Genomic DNA, 19,675 nt, shown 5'->3' with positions numbered 1-19,675 from the left:
AGTGGCTGCAACGATGGACTTGAGCATACCAAAGATCGCGAAGATGGCCCAGGACCAGGCAACATTTTGTTCTTTTGTTCATGGGGTTGCCATGAATCAGAGCGGCTAGCAACAAATGACGCTGTATTTTTAAAATCTATCCTAAGTGGTTGTATGATTACAACATGATTGAAATTCTAATTCGATAATCAATCACGTGTGATGACTTGCTGGTTACTGATAACCCTCAAGCAAGACCATCATTGCAGCTGTAAAAATAAGTAGGTAAGTACAATGAAAAAGCTTGGATGTAGAAAGACATCAAGAAGGCAATATTGCCCAGTTATCCAGGCCATCCAAACTAGAAAAAGATTCAGATAACTCTCAGTTCATTTTTTTTAATATACAAAAATTTAGTTGCATATCAAAACCAAAAACCAAACCCATTGCCGTCGAGTCAATTCCAACTCACAGCAACCCTATAGGACAGAGTAGAACTGCCCCCACAGGGTTTCCAAGGAGCAGCGGGTGGATTTGAACTGCCAACTTTTTGGTTAGCAGCTGAGCTCTTAACCACCAGTTGCATACATAGTGGCTAAATATGGAGAAGGTGAGAGATCAGTGAAGACTTGAGTAAGAAGATGGTTCCATGAGATTTGAGCTGGACCTTGAGAGACAGTGGGATTTGCAGAAAACAGCAGGGTTAGTTTAAAACAGAGAGAAGATCACTCTGTCCTCTCAGCTGATCTGCAAGAAAGGTGTTGGTATCCCTGCTTGTACAATAGGAAGTAAAGGGTCTAAGCAGTTAAATAATGAGCCTATGGTAGCACAGGAAGTAATAGGGCCAGGAGGTACATCTGAAGCTAATAACGGTGCTCTGTTCATTGTTTGTAAGCGGCAAGATAAAATCGAACCCAACTGCCAAAAATTTTGGAAGAAATTTTTATTTTACTCTAAGGAAAATGAGGAACACTCACACACTTCAGAATATGAGGAAATCGTTTGTGTATGCTAAATTAATTGGTGAGCTGGCTAATTATTCTTCCTTTGTCCCACCTCCACCCCTACCACCATCCATCCCACCACCATCCACCCCACCACCATCCACCCCACCACCATCCACCCCTACCACCATCCACCCCTACCACCACCCACCTGAATAATCACAGGGGAGGCTGAGCCCTGAGGATTGTATCACCTAGGCTCCATCGTCTGTCGCCTTAAAGTTGGGTTTGGCCAATGGGTGGCGCACAGGAAACGAGGAACACCTGAATGGAATTCTGAATTTCTTGTCATAATGGGTTAAGGAATGTGAGGCAGAACTAGATGCAGAGCTCATTCACATCGCTGTTGGTCATTCCGTGTAGGCCCTGCAGCATGGGCTGGGAAGGTGGCCATGAGTCCGGAGAAGAAGGAGGGCAGAAGCCAGAACTTGAAGATGCCTCCATGACTGATTTCAATCCATGGAAAACAGTACCCTGCAGAAAGGTGCTCGGTAAAGGATTATTGAGTTGAATGAACCAAAAAGGAGCTAACAGAAAAGCTAAGCATTAACTCCAGTATTTCCAGCTTGGGAAGAGATGCAAGTGATATACAGGATGGTGGGGTGATGGAGCTGACTTACGGGGCAGATGAGTTCGGTCTGGGATGTGTGGATGCATTGAGTTCAACGTGATTGTTCACCCCTCCCTCTATTTTCATTATCCTCGGAGGCCGATTTCCCAGTGGGCATCATGTTGATTCCCTCAGCCTGCCATCCGCCTACTAGCAGGTTAGACTGGGTTTCCAAATTCTCTCCAGTCAACCCCAGAGACCTACACAAATCTAACCACTTTCTGTATGTATCATGCTATGAGAAAAGGTCATGAAGCCCAGCTCTAATTTCCTCTACCCAAAATACACAATGGTTTTTGTTGTTGTTTTTTCTTAAAACAAAAATCTTTCCTTTCCAGGCCCTGAAATTCCTTTTCTTTTATAGCAATCATTATTTAACCTCCGGATGAGAGTGTGCAGACATCAGAGCTCTGATTCACCACAACAAGGTAACCTGTTTAATTTTTCTAGAAAAGCTGTTGCATTAGAAGCCTGCGTGTCTCAGATGGCTTCAGACCAATGTGAGTGGAGAACATGGCAAAACCCCCTAACCTAAAAGCAGACTTCTGACCTCAGGCTCATGAGCACCAGCCTCAAACAAACTAGACCAACCTCTCACAGAATTAGATCCAATAAAAATAGGAATCAGACATTTAGTACCATCCTCTTGCTAAAAGTAATTAACCTGCACATCTGTAGTCTCCTCTTTCTTCCTCTCCCTGAAGTAATGAAAAGCTAAAGGCTTTCTATAATTATAAATGTTGTTTACTATTGACCAACTAATTCTTGACATCAGCATCAATATCCAGAAGAGGGTTTTAAGTGAAATAAGTGGCATCGAGATCTATGTGCTAAAATTAAAATAGCTTTAAATTACTATTTGGAATTTATAAATTAAAAGTACAGAGGGTTAATCCATTTCATGCAAGTTGTTATTTGTTTAATTAGATAGCTTAGGAGTCAGAGGTAAACTTTTATTTCAATTAAACATACAATGCTGCACATTTGGCTAGTTCTATATCATGTTTTAAAATGCTTTCATATACATTATATCAACCTTGTGAGTAGACAGCCACATGGATTAGAAAACTCAGGTTCAAGGAGGCAAATTGACTTATATGAGGTCACATACTAGGTAGTAGCAGAACTGATTCTAGAACCCTCTAACTCCTAGTCTAGTGCCCTTTCATCTAAATTATGCCACCACAGCCAGTGTCTAGGAAATAATCTCATTTTTCTTCAGTCGTTGGATATGCTTATCACAAAGCTTCAGGGTTCTCCTGTGGGTCAGTGGGAGTACAGGACTTGAACTCCTGGCCTAAGAGTTTGAGTAAACACATAGAGGCAGCCATTCCCTATTGGGGCAGTGTTTGAAGCTCTGATTCCAAACACAAGCCTGATGTGGGAAGACTACTGAATTAAGACCTGTAATTCACCCGGTTTGATTTTGTAACATTCTACTTACCACTTTTAGTGCGAATTTTAGTTTTAAGGAAGTGAAAAGAAAACCAGCAGAGTGGTTGGATTAAGACATAAACTTGGTTGAAAGTGGAAATCTAAAAATGTCTCCTTTTCCCACTCCTGACAAATAGTGTCCAATTCCTGGGGGCAGGGCGTAGAGTGAGGAAGGGATGGGGGTGGGCAGAAGGAAAAGATGGCAGGACTCAGGCTTCCCAGCCTCTCTCTCCCTTTACCTCCCCTTTCCCAAAAGATCCCCTTCATTTCATCCTTGGATCTCCGGCACTTAGTCCCCATGAGGTACAGGAGACAGGAGAGATTGATGATTTCGTTGTAACTTGCGTTGGGACTGCTGTTAGCAAATCCAGGCCTCTAGCTATTTTCCTGGCTCTCCGGCCAGAACACTAAGCTGAAACCCAGAAGCTCTGCAATGGGCAGAGGCAAGTCACTGCTGGCTTTCTGTTCTGCAGAGACCAGGATCCAACAATCAGTCTTGGGTCTCCAGGACTCTGGATACTTGCCCTTCAATAATGCCCTCTTTTCTCGCTTCCTTTTTTTTTTTTTTTTAGTAGCAAGAATGAAAAACACTATTCAAAATTAAAATGATTTTATTTTATTACCTCAAATCTTGCTAATTCACAGCCTCCATGCTGCAGTGAACTAACAAGATTTATGTTACACCATGCAAGAAAACGCGCATCAGATGAATCTGACGTGCGAATGGGGAAGGACTTTAAACATAAGCACACTGAGAAAAATCACAAAGAAAAAAGTGTTAGAATCTCTGAGGTTCAAAAAACATAAGAATCAGAATTAAAAAGTAAACAACAAATGGAGGCAAATATCTGTGGCAGATATGACATATAAAAGATTGAAATAAATATGTAAGACACTTTTTAAAGGAAAACAACAAAATCCAACCCTTAACAATGTGAACTTCACGCTATCTAGTATTCCATCAAAAATTATCATGTAGGCAAAGATGCAGGAGCCCTGGTGGCACAGTGGTTAAGAGCTCAGCTGTTAACCAAAAGGTCAGCAGTTCCAATTTACCAGCCACTCCCTGGAAACCCTTTGGGACACTTGTACTCTGTCCTACAGGGTCACTATGAGTCAGAATCAACTCAATGGCAACTGGTTAGGTTTTTTCGTTTTTAAAGAATTTACATAAATCAATAAAAGGAGCAAAACATGGGCAAAGGAACACATTAGTTCCCCGAACCAAGAATTCACAAATCACATGCAAAGAAAAAAAAAAGGCTAAGAAACATGTGAAAAAAAGTTCAACCTGATTAAAATCAAAGAAATTTGAAATGAAGCAACGAGACACCACAGTTGATACTTCAGTGATTAGCATAGTGAAGCGTGTGCTGATGCTTGGGGTGAGCAGGGGGGTTGGTGAAACACTAGTTCTGTTAATCGGAGTAAAATTGGTGCATTTCTGAAAGGTCATTTGAAAATTCATATCAGATACCACAATCAAGTAAACACTGAGATCCTAACTACATAGTTTGAAAGCCCTGTCGAAAAGTGCTGATTTCATTGTTGGAGCATGAAATCCAAAATTTAGAATCATCTGAAGACATTAGGCATGTAAGATCAAATGACTCACGGTCTCAGTCTAACCTATTGTGATAACAATATCTCTCAGTCTCCAAGAAATGTGAACATTGCTTTTACTTGAAATAGAATATATTGGCTGTGGTATGTTACCTGAAAAAAAATTAAGTTTGTCTCATCTTATAGTCAGTCTGGGTGTAAACCTCAAAACTCCCCTCCAACTGTGCATGCAACCTAACCAGCCTTCGAAGTTGGAAGTGATGGCATCGTGGGTTTACTTAACCACGTCACCCTAGGTAGGCCATATCTAAGCTCAAAATAGAAGCATGTTTGTCAATGGCAAATATAATTTTCCATGCTTCAGTAGGGATAAGGCTGGGACTGGATTTGAAGTTGGAGCTTTTCACTTAGGTGAACTAAGATGGTCATTCTGAAATTTCACTATAACAAATATTCCTAGAATAATTAAACCATGTCTCAGTATTTTGTTCTTTTGTGCATGGGGTCACTATGAATTGGAACCTACTTGACAACTCAATATTTTAACTATTTTCATTATAAACATTTATTGACATGGAATTACTATGTAGAGCACAAACCCCACATAGAGTGACTGTTGTTTAGAGTATTTCTACTGATTTGCTGAGATTTTGTCATTAGCAGAGCTCAGCTATTTTCAGGTTGCCAAATTAATGCAGGGATTATTTTCTAGCTCACTGAGTTAGAAAATATACTTATCTTTCATTCCCTTGTAAATTTGTTATCCTGAGTATTACATTCATAAATGAGAGAAGAGACTTGTCATTTTTATAGACAGAACCTTGGTTTGAACAATCCCACTATTGTCTGTTTCTACATGGAGCCAAGAAACAAGTTCTTCCTCCTTAGTGAGCAAGATGTTCTAAGGCTCTGAACCAATAATCCTGATTTACCGCTGGGTTTTGCCCTCACTCTGTCATACGCAGGGTTGGACACCCAAAGCCAACCATTATGAGTCAAGAAATGTTGATTCCATTCATTTCACAACTCAGGTTAAATTTTATTCTTAAGTACTTATACATATACTTTTTGTTAATTGTGTGCACTGGTTGGTTACAGGTGCCAGAAGGCCAACTCTAACTAGTTCAGACAAAAAGGAAATTTGTTGGAAGTATAGAATGATATCTTTAAAATCAAAGGAAGAATTGGAGAACCAAAATAGGGTGCAGCTGGATTCAAGGGGAACTGGAAGCAGGGACTCAACTACCATCTGGTCTCTATCTCTGTCTGTCTCTCTAATTACAGACCAGCAGGAAAAGTGGCCTACAAAGCTCCCAAACCTCACTCTCACAGCTTCTATTCTGTTGTCACCACAGAGGAACTGGCTCCTTGCTAGTTACAGTTCAGAAAAATCTTAAGAAAAGACACTGATTGGTTTGACTTGAGTCAGGTACTCACCCCTGAACCAATCAGGAGGCCAGGAGGAAGGGTCACATGGTAGAGATCACATGACCCCCAGAGAAGGATAAATACGGTGAACCAAACAGCCAATAATGGAGCATGCATTACTGTGTCTTTTTAGATTTCCTTGTGAAACTTCAGTGTAGTATTTCTATAAACTGTCACATAGTGAAAGTATCATTTTTAAATTGGGAAAATATAACAAAATTCAGAGAATAAAATTAAAATCACCCACAGTGTCATTACCCAAATATAAGCATTATTTACATTGTAGTATATATCTTTCCAGTCTTTTATATGTCTATGAGTATATATATATGCTTTTTATATATATACTATGAAAAGAGATTGTTATAGATACAATTCACTTGATATACAAAAGGATTACTTCTAGTTAATAACATTTCATGCTTTTAAATTCCTGTAGATCAGGGGATCCATGACACATCAAAAGATTCATAAATTTCTTGAACTTCTATGCAAAATTTTACAGGAATAAGCATACTGGTGTGTATTTCTCTTGGGAAGGCATCCATAATTTTAATCAGATTCTCAAAATGGTCTGTTACCAAAGAAAAATGTTAAGACCTATGGCATTCGAGTCTTCAAAGCACTTTCTATAAATTGCAAATAGAATCACAATCTCTGCATATTTAATATTTTACTTTCAACTAACCTCAAGTGGCATAAAGATTCATTACATGTGACAATCTGTCACCTGTGAATGCATGAATTTGAATCACAAATGTTCAAGCCCAACCCTTAGCTTGTGGGGCATCCTAGCTGGTGCCCAGGATCCCATCTCAGCAAAGCTCTCTTCCGCGCACATAAGGACTTACTCTCATGAAATGATTTAATTTTTTAAAAAAAAGCTTGTTTTTATAAACTGGGGTGGGGAGGGGGAAGGGGTTAATAGTTGAAGGAGGCTGACAGGCAGAAGGTGGGGAGGGGGAATGGGGGGCCAGTATAGTATGGAGATGAGCTTATGAGACAGAATATGACATCTGAGGACCAGAGGCATATCAAGAGAGGGCAGAGGGGGCACTTGCCCCCGGGTGCAAGTCCAAGGGCACAAGTCCAAGGGGGCACCAAACGAGGTATAGAATGAGTTTCCAAAGCGCCACAAATATGAAAGGCGCCTGAAGGGAGGCAGCTGGACGAGAGAGGGGAAGGTGTTTCTGCTGACGTGTTGCCACTGAGGACTTGTGTTTTGGATATCGATGGTGAATGTGTTGTGGATACTGATGGTGACTTCCTGGGGGTGAGAGGCATGGATGGAACTGACTGGACCAATTTAGCCTAAAACTATCTTGGTGCCTAGATTACTAGGGCTCCTAGTCGCTGACAGAGCTTGAAGCAGTCATTCAAGGACAAAAATCACTCAGATAATTGAAACCCAAAGTGGTTTTTTTCCAGCAAATTACCAGCTTCTCTTACAAGTTTGGCAGTTCAAACCCACCAGCTGCTCCTTGGAAACCCTATGGGACAGTTATACTCTGTCCTATAGGGTCACTATGAGTTGGAATCGACTTGATGGCAACGGGCTTGGGCTTATGGCTGATTAGCCAACTACTACCCAAAATATCTCCCCTCCAGGGTGAATTGTATAGACACAACTTCAGTGAATTTTTTCCTTCAGTGCTCTCTTTGATTCTACTCTGGCTAAACTCATTTGATAGTAGCAAACTTTCCTTTTCACTTGGTGAAGCGTATTTCTCCCCTCTTTACCTCACAGAACCCATGTTTTCATGGTCCTAGGCAAAAACTTTTGTCTTAACCTTTATTTTCCAACTGTGATATTCCACTGGGATACCCTTTCACCTCCAACAAGAACTATAGATAGAGCTTAACCTTTCTTGGGCCTGCCACTCTCTGTTAGGAAAGCCAAGTGTGAACCAAATCAACCTGCCACTTCAATAGAGTGTTCTCAGGTAAAACAAACACCCCTTGACCTGCTTTGTGTCACTACACCTGCTGTCTAAAATGCCTCCATTCGAGTTTTCTCTAATTTACCATATTCATAGGTGTTCATCACAGTCATTAAAAGTGAAGATCCATTTCTCAATGATAAAATTATTTCAAGCATCTCAAGATTAAAATCATCTTCTGGTGCTCCTTGTCTGATTTCCATTCAGCACTTGTGAAGTGGAATTTAGAGTTTACCTTTATGAGTGAGAAAATATATTCATCAAACAAGCTCTTTGCCACTCAGAAACCAACTAGACCAAACAACTGAGGAAATGCAGAGGAGACAACCAGGAATTTAAAAGCCCGTGTTCTATTCTAACAACTCCTCATAACTCCTTCTTGATTTTGAAACAGGCTTCCCTGGGCCTCAGTTTCTCATTTTTTGAAAAGTACAATTTCACCATCTCCCTCATTGGAATCTTAACAGTAATTTTGAAATCCTGTTGAGTTTTTCCAGATAAAATAACCCAATAGCAAATAAGAGCACATTAATACAGTAGATTTCAATTCTACTAAGAATATAATAAATACACTTAAATTTCCCCTAGGACTGAGTGAAAGAATTATTCTGTACAGTAATCAGGGTTTTAGTAAGCCAAATCCACTTGAAAAATAGTCGCCAGTGATTAAATAAACACCCAAAACCCTCGAATGTCACCTAATTCCATTTTCATAAATTTAATTGTCTATACCACGCCATACACCCTGTTTTTATCTTCTATTTTCTTTATTCTCTAATCTGATATTTCCAGACCTAATACTGATATCTCTCTCTCTATCATATACGCACACACACAAAACAGCCTTCTGTTTAATAACAGCCCTCGGGACTTAGTATATCGTAAAAAGTTTAAGGTCACATTTCACCGGACAAATGGACATCCAATGTCGAGCCAGAAGTTTACACATAAATGTTGTCACTGGGCTCTAGCTTTCTGGTCTCTGTGCATGTAACACGTCAATTTTTTTTAGCCCCAACACCCAAATTATTTACGCAACTTTTGATTGCGTAATAGCAAGAAAATATAATTGACTTGGATAAGTTGTTGCAAATGGAAATATTCATTCACTTGCTCATTTATTCAACATATAATTGTGAAGGCCCTATTAGGTGCCACGCACTGTGCTCAAAGCTGAAGATACAGCAGGGACCAAGACAAAATCTCTGATCTCAAGAAGCTGACATTCGGTGGGGAAAGCAGGTAATAAATAAGTAAACAAATAAGCAAGATAATTGTATGTAATGATAAATGCTTTAAAGAAAATAAAACAGAGTGATGTGACAGAAGATAATTGGATATGGGTAGTCTTCAGTGGGAGGCGGTGATGGTTTGGTGGTAGCATTCTCACCTTCCATGTGGGAGACCTGGGTTTCATTCCTAGCCATTGCCCCTCATGCACAGCCACCAGCCATCTGACAGTGGAGGCTCGCGGGTTGCTATGATGCCAAACAGGTTTCGGTGGAGGTTCCAGACTAGAAAGACAAGTTCTGGTGATCTGCTTGTGATCCAATCCCCAACTGATCATGGGGATGGCACAGGACCAGGCAGCGTTTCGTTCAGCTGTGCATGGAGTCACCATGAGTCAGGGGCCAACTCAATAACGGCTAACAACAGGCTTTAGTTCATTAGTTGTTTAAACAATTCTGCTTGTAATTTCAGGATTAAATTTAATCAAACTGTTTCAGAAGCCAGAAAGAGTATTTTTTTTTTCTTTTTTTATTGTACTTTAGGTGAAGGTTTACAGAACAAATAGTTTCTCACTAAACAGTCAGTACATATATTGTTTTATGACATTGGTTAACAACCCCACGACATGTCAACAAGACAGAGTATTTTTTACAGCTTTTTTTAGTTTAAATTTTTAATCACTAATTTCTAACAACTGTTTACATTGCTTTTCATTTTCTGCTCTCTCTTAGAGATCGAGGAGAGTAAAGCCCTTTGGATAAGAATTTAATTGCATCTGTAGGAGCCTTGGTGGCTCAGTGGTTAAGAGCTCAGGCTGCTAACCAAAAGGTCGGCAGTTTGAATCTACTAGACGCTCCTTGGAAACCCTATGGGACAGTTCTACTCTGTCCTATAGGGTCGCTATGAGTCAGAATTGACTTGACAGCAACGGGTTTGGTTTTGGTTTTAGTACTAACAATCAGAGCAGCTACTGAGAGACGTGTGGCCCCTTTTTTATTTGATTCAGCAGCTAGGAAAACAAAACCCAAAGGCTATTCTGCATTACAATTGTCTCATTTCAATTTTAACAAATCCAAATCATAAAGAGTAAAACCTAAATGGCCCTGTAGGTCACGCATGGGGCACATGTCTATTCCTTTAAAAGTCTTCTTTTACCCCACTCTGGGGATCCATATATTTCCTAAATGTGAGAATGGATACAAGGAGAGAAAAAAAAATGTATAAAGCAAAGCAAGTTTGGTCAGAATTGATGCTTTAACTCATCAAGGTAAATGGTGACATTCTAGAAGTCTTTCGTCAATACTTGAATGGAAAAAAAAGTGTCAAAATAATGTTCTCCTCAGGAGAAAAAGACAAATCAAATGGCAAGTGATATTGTTGGTCTCAATTTTGAAACCAGAAAATCCTAAGTTCTAAAATTCTCAAATCAAGCACTTTCTTTTGGCTTTTCAGAAAATCTAGAAATTCTAGTATCACCCGTTGCCGTTGAAATCGATTCCAACTCACAGTGAGCCTGTAGGACAGAGTCTCACTTAGGTGATGCTTTTACTTCACGAGGATGAGTTACAGTTAATTTGCTTGATGAACACTGTAGTAATTAGTTATGAGAAACAAGAAATGAACAGTGTACACATACACACACACAACAGCACACAACAACTTCAACAAAACAAGCACATACCTACACGCATACACACACACACACATACAAACTGCCATTTGCATTCTGGCTTATTTAACTATATTAAAATCAGAAATTCATACAGTTTTAAGAGATTTGTCTCCCAGCTTCTGCTCTGACGTTGTTTCTTCACCTGTCCCACCTGCCACTAAGCTTCCAACCATAGTCAAACAACTACAGGTTAAAGTCAACACTTATAAAACTGTAAGCCCATAAGCAAAACCAGACAACTCCAGAGGGCCAACTAAATTAGCATTTGCCTGATTGCCTGGCTCACTCCCCAGTGCTCAGGACTAAGCCTGCAGCTTAGCCAAAGCGTTCTGGATGCCCTACCGGACCCTCCCCAGGGCTGGGTTAGGAACCCCTTAGTGTTCATCCCTAATGTAGCACCCGCCACTGAAAAAACAAACCAAACCCTTTGCCACTGAGTCGATTCCGACACATAGCGACGCTACAGGACAGAGTAGAACTGTCCCATAGAATTTACAAGGCTGTAATCTTCATGGAAGCAGACTGCCACATCTTTCTCCCATGGAGCAGCTGGTGGGTTTGCACTATATAGTAAACGCCCATTTAATCATTATCTTTTCCAGACTACATCTTCTGGGGGCAGGGACCTTATCTGTCCTGTTCATTGTTGTATCCTCGGCACTTAACATAATACTCAGCATAAAGGAAAGAACAAATGAGTAAATGAGATCAACTATTCCTTTTTTTTTCTCCCCCTGCCCCCAGAGGAGTCCCTGGTTAAGCGGTGACTACTTGCCGAGAGGTTGGTGGTTCAAGCCCACCCAGAGGCACCCTGGAAGACAGGCCTGGTGATCTGCTTCCAAAAGGTCACAGCCCTGAAACCCCTATGGAGTAGTTCTACTCTGCACACATGGGGTGGCTATGAGTCGGAATCAACTCACTGACAACTGGTTTGGTTTGGTTTATTCTTTTTTCACTGAGCAAAGATGTGGGGGAAGATGCAGTGAGAAGGAACAAGGTAAAGAAAACAGAGGACATGGGGAGAGAAGGAAATGACCGTTAACTTGCTACTCTTGAACGCAGTCACTGGAGGACTGACAGACATGGAATTCAACTCGTCAGCTTCTAAGGGACAATCCAGGGGTATTTTATTCGAACATTTAAAAAATATGAAAAGAAAAAATTTGAAGATGGAAAACTATGCAATGTGGGAATCTTACTCTGAGAGAACCAAGTAGGTAGGTCTCATAAATCAGACTCTGCCTCTGCTCCGTGGTGTGTGGAACGATTTATTATATCCATAAAGGAAATTAAAGGGCTTCAGGCTGAGAGACACTCCGGAGGGCCTGGACCCTCACAGACACAGAGTTGTCTGAGGACGTGGCTCTGAGGGAGGGGAGGCTCACAGCTGCCCTGCGTCCACGGGTGACGGAATTATCAGCAGTGGGGTCAAGCAGTGGAATGTAAAGTCAGCAAGGGGTGACTGCTGACCAAGCTGCAGATTTATTCAGTCTGTCCCAGATTTGCATTGCTTCATCCGAGTTTGACAAGGCTGTCATATTTAATATAGAGTCCCTGAATGGTGCACAGAGTTAACACGCTCAACTGCTAACTGAAAACCTTATAGAGCCGTTCTACTCTGACACAGATGAAGTCACCATGAATCAGAATTGACGGCAACTGGTTGGTTACAGCTACTTCATTCTGTTTGTACAAATCACTGGAACACTTAAATAGAAAAATATGCCAGGCTTCCCCACATGAAGAATATAACTGTATAAAGCAGAATAAAAGTGGTTTCGGGAAAATATTAACTGAGTAGCACATTCTGTTGATTCAAACAACCAGATGAAAATCTTAAGAGAACTAAGAGGAGCCATGGTGGTGCAGTGGTTAAAAGCTCTGCTGCTAACCAAAAGGTTGGCAGTTTGAATCCAGCTGCTCCTTGGAAAGCCTATGGGGCAGTTCTACTCTGTCCTCTAGGGTTGCTATGAGTCGGAATTGACTCGACCACAGTGTGTTTGGTTTTGTTAGGTCAGAGAAGCGGTGACCTTTTACAAAGAAGTCCCTAGGAGTCCTATTTAAAATTAATCATCAAACTTGAGTCAACGTCCTTTGTCCAAGTTAGTGAACCTAAATCAAATTTCTGGCATGTTACCTAGGACGTGGATGTGAGCCTGGATCCCAGGGCTATGCTCTCCTTAAACTATGATGAGTTACTTTGTATAAAGCTGAGGTCCCCAGACTTTTGGATTTTATGGACCAAGAAAATGTTTTTCATGGAGACATAGAACCAAAACAGGATTGTCAGTTCTTTGTGTGTGTGTGTGTGGTTGGTTTGTTTCATTTTTGTTTGTTTGTTTTTGGTCAAGTGAAAACATGGACAACAAGAAGAGAAAGAGGAGGCAGAGGGAAAGGCGGAGAGGAGGCAGAGAAAGGGGCAAGAGGAGAAGAAGAAGCGCTCCGGAGGAGGAAGAGGAGGGAGGACAGCAAGTGAAGTGGGGAGGAGGAGGAGGAAAGAACTACTATCTACCATCACCATCGTTTGGAGGAAAGAATGGAAAAAAACTAAGAACACAATCTCCAAATTAAAAAGACATGAGTTCGTATTTGTGGGAAAAGGTTACTCATTTTTATTTTCTCACAGCCAGACTTTTGGGAACCAGTGGTATGGGACGGTGGATAAGAGTACAGGCTGTACAGTAATACAGGCTCAGATACCACCCATGAACTAACTAGGGTAGGTTACTTCAAGTCCCTGAGACTTAGTTCCGTCCTCTGTAATGCAGGGGTAATCACACTCACGGTAAGGGAAATTGTGCGAAGGGAATGAGCCAGGCACGTAAGGGCTTATAAATGATGTTATTATTGGTAGGTGCCATCAAGTCTGCCCCGACTCATGGTAACCCCATGCACAATGGAACAAAAGGCTGCCCAGTGCTGAACTGGCCTCATGACGGTTATGATCCATGGGGTTTTCACTGGCTGATTTTCAGAAGTAGATCGCCAGGCCTTTCTTCCTAGTCTGTCTTAGTCTGGAAGCTCCACTGAAACCTGTTGTTCAGCAGCAGAGCAACATGCAAGCCTCCACTGACAGACAGGTGGTGGCTGTACTTGAGGTGCACTGGCCAGGAGTCAAACCTGGGTCTCCTGCATGAAAGGAGAGAATTCTACCACGGAACCACTGATGCTCCTATTACTAAATGGTAGCTGCTATTATTCTTGACACATCAGTAACATTTTGGCCGCCCTTTTCCCCCGGTACTAAGTGTGAGTATATGTATGTATTGTATTGGGGCCCAGGATAGAGAAGAAAGTCATTTTCAGTAACCCCACAATGTGAAGGCTGCCCCTCTCTTCTACCCCAAACTCTCTTCAGGCCTAGATTTTGTGCAATTTGTCCTCTTCTTACCTCAGTTAAAGCTGGTCTCACTTGACCAAAGATGCTGCCTGAAGAGACATGTTGAGTGGGAGGGGACTTCTGGGTCCACCCATCCTGGGAATTCTCCTGGACCAGAGCTGGAAGACCCCTGAGACTGCTCAGAAACCCACCATTCTGATTTAGGATGAAATTGATTTGCTTGTCAACCATAAAAGACAGATGGGAGTTAAATGTTGCCAAAAAAGCAGAGGATTTGGCCGTGACTCTTTCTTATATAGACCTTCTTAGCTCCAAGATTTATATCTGAGTGTAGCATGTGGTTATAAAATGTAAAGAAAGTGGAGTTTGATCAAATTCCTCCCTGCTTCCCTCCTGCCGGCAAATGACATGCAGATAGTAAAGGAAAAGGCTGAGGCTCGGGATTTGAGAGTCAGATGATAAGGACAAATGATTTAACCTCCTCACGGGGCTATTCTGGAATACTGTTCTAAATGTCAATATGCTCAGAGTTAAAACTGAACTCCGCAGCTACCTCATTTGAGAGGAAACTAGAACAGAAAGAACAAAGGCCCTTGAGGAAAGGTGGCTGAGCTGCCTCTCGGAGACCTGGGCTCTAAACTGCGGCTTATTGTTCATCTATTTGTGCCTCAGGGTCCCTGGGTGGTGCAAACAGTTTGCCTTTGGCTACTAACCTAAAGGAGTCCCTGGATGGCTTAAACGACCATTAAGAGCTTCACCACTAACTGACAGGCTGGCAGTTCGAGCCCACCCAGAGGTGCCTCAGAAGAAAGGTCTGGCGATCTGCTTCCATTAAGATTATTGTTGTTAGCTGCTGTCAAGTTGATCCCAACTCATGGTGACCCCATGTATGCCGAGTAAAACTGCTCTGTAGGGTTTTCAAGGCTGTAACCTTTCTGAAGCAGATCGCCAGGAGTGCTTCTGGGTGGCACCGCTGGGTAGGTTTGAACCACCAAACTTTGAGCTAGTGGTTGAGCACTTTACCATTTGTGCCACCCAGGGACTCCCCATTAAGATTACAGCCAAGAAAACCCTATGGAGTTCTACTCTGTGTAACACATGGGGTCACCATGAGTTGGATTCGACTTGACAACAACAGGTTTACCTGAGCCTCCGTTTCCCAATAGGAATATAAGACTAATACCTGCCTTTTCTCTGACAAGACTATGGTAAAGATCAAAGAAAACTAAGAATTTGAAAGAGTTACTGGTCCAATATGGTATAATTGTAACTATTATAGTCACATTAATGGAATTTCAGCTTCATTCTTTCTTTAAAGGCCTAAAGTATTTTCAAATCCACGATAAATAAAATACATGCTTGTTCAGGTCTTTGAGACCTCACCGAAAACTTGGCTTCTGGCCATGGTGTTACACACACGCCATTGAGGCCTCCCGCCCCTTGGGAAGCCAGGCAACCTGGACTCCAGCTGTCAGACCACCACTGCCACCAATTCCACAGCCTGTGGAGCCTCAAAACCCTCTTTAGATCCTCGTGTTTTCCATCGAGACTTCTCTTCTCCCCTGGGTTCCTGCTTCTTTGTGTTGAAGATTTGGAAGAGGGCAGGTGGGGACTAGAGAGGGAATAAAGGCAGGTTATAGACACAGAATACAAAAACCTTCAAACAAAGGGCTAGCCCCTTACTTCACCTGCTCCTTTCTCTCCTGCCTTCCTTCTCTCGTCTCTTCATCCATCTCCTGCCTTCCCCTCAGGAGCAAACCCCACAAATTCCTCCCATTGTCTCTTGAGGAGCATCTTTCCCTTCTGGATATCCGGGTGCTGGCTGACATCCAGGCCAACAGGCTGTCTCATCCAATCCAAGCAGGTTTGTCAAACCATTTTTTTTTTTCCAAAGGTAGATCCTTCCTTAAGTGGAATTCAGATACCAACTGTTAAGATAATAACACCTGGTTAAAATAGTGGCAAACGGTTAACAGTTAACATGCTCAGCTGCTAACCGAAAGGTGGGAGGTCCAAGTTCACCTAGAGGCACCTTAGAAGAAAGGTCTGATGATCTACTTCTGAAAAATCAGCCACTGAAAACCCCACGGAGTGCAGTTCTACTTCTAACACATGTGGGGTCGCCATGGGTCAGAATTAACGAGATGGCACGTGGTTTGGTGTCTGGGGGTTTTTTGGTCACTAACTGTTCTGTGAATAAACCAGTGGTTCTCAAAATGTGGTCCCCCAACCAGCAGCATCAGCATCACCTGTCAATTTGTTAGAAATACACCCTTTGGGGCCACAGAGGTACTGAATCAGAAACTTGGTGGTGCAGCCCGGGAATCTGTTTTAACAAGCCCTACAGGTGGTGCCCTGGTGGCACAGTGGTTAAGAGCTCACGCTGCTAACCAAAAGTTGGCAGTTCGAATCCGCCAGCTGCTCCTTGAAAACCCTATGGAGCAGTTGTACTCTGTCCTACAGGTTCGCTGTGAGTTGGAATTGACTCGACGGCAATGAGTTTATAGGTAACTCTAGGAGCCTGGGTGGTGCGAGTGGTTTGCAGTCGGCTGCTAACGCAAAGGTTCATGGTTTGAGCCCACCCAGCTGTTCCACAGAAGAAAGACCTGAGGAACTGCTTCCGTAAAGATCACAGTCAAGAAACCCTATGGAGCAGTTCTACTCAGTAACACATGGGGTCACCATGAGTCAGGGGCCAACTCAACGGCCGTTAACAACAACACAGGTGACGGATGCAGGTTGAACTGTGAGAATCACTGAACTCCCTAAGGGCAAGCAGTGTGTCTTTCTTGCTTACCAGTGCAGCCAGCACAGTGCTTGATGCATTGCAACATTCAAGATATATTTGTTAAATAAATGAATAGACGAAGGACTGTGTGCCCAGCTCTCTGACACCAACATGAGGAGAAACAGGAAACAGAGCATAAAACACCATTTCTGCTCTTGTAACTTCAAACAAGCAACAGGGAGGAAATCGCATGAACTTGAAGTCTTACAGCAGCAAGTCAACTTACAGATATTTGGCCTGTGTTACTTTCTTTCTCCCACTGCACCCCCCCACCTTTATTTAATTTTGGAGCCTTGGTGGTACAATGGTTAAGAGCTTGGCTAGTAACCAAAATGTCGGCAGTTCGAATCTACCAGCCACTCCTTGGAAACCCTGTAGGAGAGTTCTACTCTGTCCTGTAGGGTAGCTATGAGTCAGAATTGACTCGACGGCAACAGGCAATGGGCTATTTAATTTTATTTTTGTTGAACATATACATAGCAAAACCAGCCCTCGTTCCACAGTTTCTAAACTTAATGATCAGTGACAATGGTTCTGTTCTTCACATTGTGTCTACATTCTCGTTATTTGTAGCCTATGTTGCTAACAGTGCAGACGGGGAAATGATACCGCACAACTTGACCAAGGTGTGATGGAGCAGAGCCTGACCCAAGGCCCAGCTCTCCGGCCTCCAGTCCCCTGGGATTTCTTGGATCCGTGCCCCGTCTAGGGCAGAGGATGATAAACCGCTGAATTTCCTGGTTCAGGCATGGTCTGCAGGGCTCAAAGGGAGAACAAGGTATGGGCTGGAGGAGCCGGAGAAGGCTGTGCTGCAATGAGATATTCACACTGGGCTTCTTTTCAGAAGAAGAAGACTTGGATGAGCAGAGATTTATGGGATTTTCTTTTTCAGTTTTGGTAACATTCCAAAGTATGGGGAGAAAACATGCAGCAAGCTTTTATTTAATGGATATGAACTGTATTTGCCACAGGAAGCATCTAGATCCAAACAGCTAAGCAAAGACACTGGCTGGTGCCCCGGCCTAGCGTGAAATTGTGGGTGGGCTGCTGGGCTGCAGCCCCTCCATGAGGTAGTCCTAAAAGGTGCCTCGCTCTCCTCCATGCTTCTCAAGGGCAGCAGGCTGAGCTGGCCTTTCCCTTTTGCCTTGATGCTGCACTTGGCTTCCTCATTTCTCTTTTCTTGGGCATGTCTCCCCTTCTCTTGTCCATCCCTTCAAGGTAAATTGACCACACCACCAGCAGCCTGGAGAAGTCTGCCGATTTCTTTGAATTAGAGTTTCCCTGCCCACAGAATTGTGTCACTGCCAGCAAAGGGTCCTCTAAGTAGTCATAACCTTGAAGTCTTTGTGGTGTAGATGAGGGACAGTGGGAGGTGTGAAAAAGCCAATGAAACTTTGACAATTTCCCCTCAAAGAAAGTAGGCAGGGCTGGAGCCCAGGGAGGTACCAAGAAAAGAAGGCTGAATTCGCTAGTTCTGAAAAGAAGGACTAACCTATGACCGACAGCACATTGGGAACTTTTGAGCCTGTGGCATTTATCATAAAAACTCCAGCAGCAAAATCTGGCACACTACCAAATTTAATAAGTTAATCAGTGGATTAATTGATTAATATTAAAAAGCAAGCAAGCAAGCAAGGCAAAGAAAGAGAGGAAGGAAGGAAAGAAGGCAGGAAGGGAGGGAGGGAGTACCTGTAGAGCTTTTTAAGAATCTGAAGTGTAACACATCCATATATTAGGTAAAAGTTGTCTTTCAAAAGCATTATAGTTTGGTAAGCTCTAGGGAACCCAGCTAATTGTTAACAAATGGCTTTATTAGAATTTTTGCTAAACAGAAGATAAATATAACATGTTTAGTCACTGAGGTAATAAGAACCTAAACTAGTCTGCAAAAGAAAAGGTTAACTGAAATTGGGATAGTTACAGATCATCTAGAATTCTAGTTGATCTTATTTGTTAAAAGCATCAGCTGCTTCATCACAGATTAATGCATAAAGGGAAGTGGGAAGTGGAATGCAGAAATGGTAAGTGAAACAAAATCAATAATTCAATAGCAGAGTTCCTACAGAGGTTAAAGACAGCAACAACAAAAACCTAAAACGAAACACTGAGTGTTACACCCCAGAACAAGCCGAAGCAGTTACGCTGAACACGTGGAAAATAAATACCTGTGTATTCAAACTTCAGCAAATACCCTATTATTGTCTGTCTACTGGGGAAAAAAACAGCACACTTCTGAAGGTCACTGAGCATTTTATGACTGGAAATCTAGATATCCTTAAATAGTTCAGTGGAAATGTACTTAAGTTGGAAAACACTATTTATTTCATCTATTTTTTTTTAAGGTCAGCTCACTCAGCCCTTTCGTGTACTTTTTGAGTAATTCCTGGAAAGAGGTCAACATCCCAGCAATGTAACTGCCATGGGGGTGGTGTGCAGACTCAGGGTCCTGATTTGAATAATTCGAGACAGACCTGAACTCTACCCAGAGCTTGGGGAATCTAATTCTCAGCCTGAAAAATGATCTGAAGCCACATATTTCTCCCCTTTGAGTAACAGCTAAAGCTAAAGTTACTCAATGGCCAGCCATTTCATAAATATATGTGAATATGTATTTATATATATGTATATATAAATATGTATTTATGTGTACATATATAAGACATATACGTATATATATGAGACATATA

The sequence above is a fragment of the Trichechus manatus genome, unplaced genomic scaffold (assembly GCF_000243295.1).
Source record: "Trichechus manatus latirostris isolate Lorelei unplaced genomic scaffold, TriManLat1.0 scaffold00002, whole genome shotgun sequence".
NCBI classification, from domain to species: Eukaryota; Metazoa; Chordata; class Mammalia; order Sirenia; family Trichechidae; genus Trichechus; species Trichechus manatus.
This window is presented reverse-complemented; position numbering follows the sequence as displayed.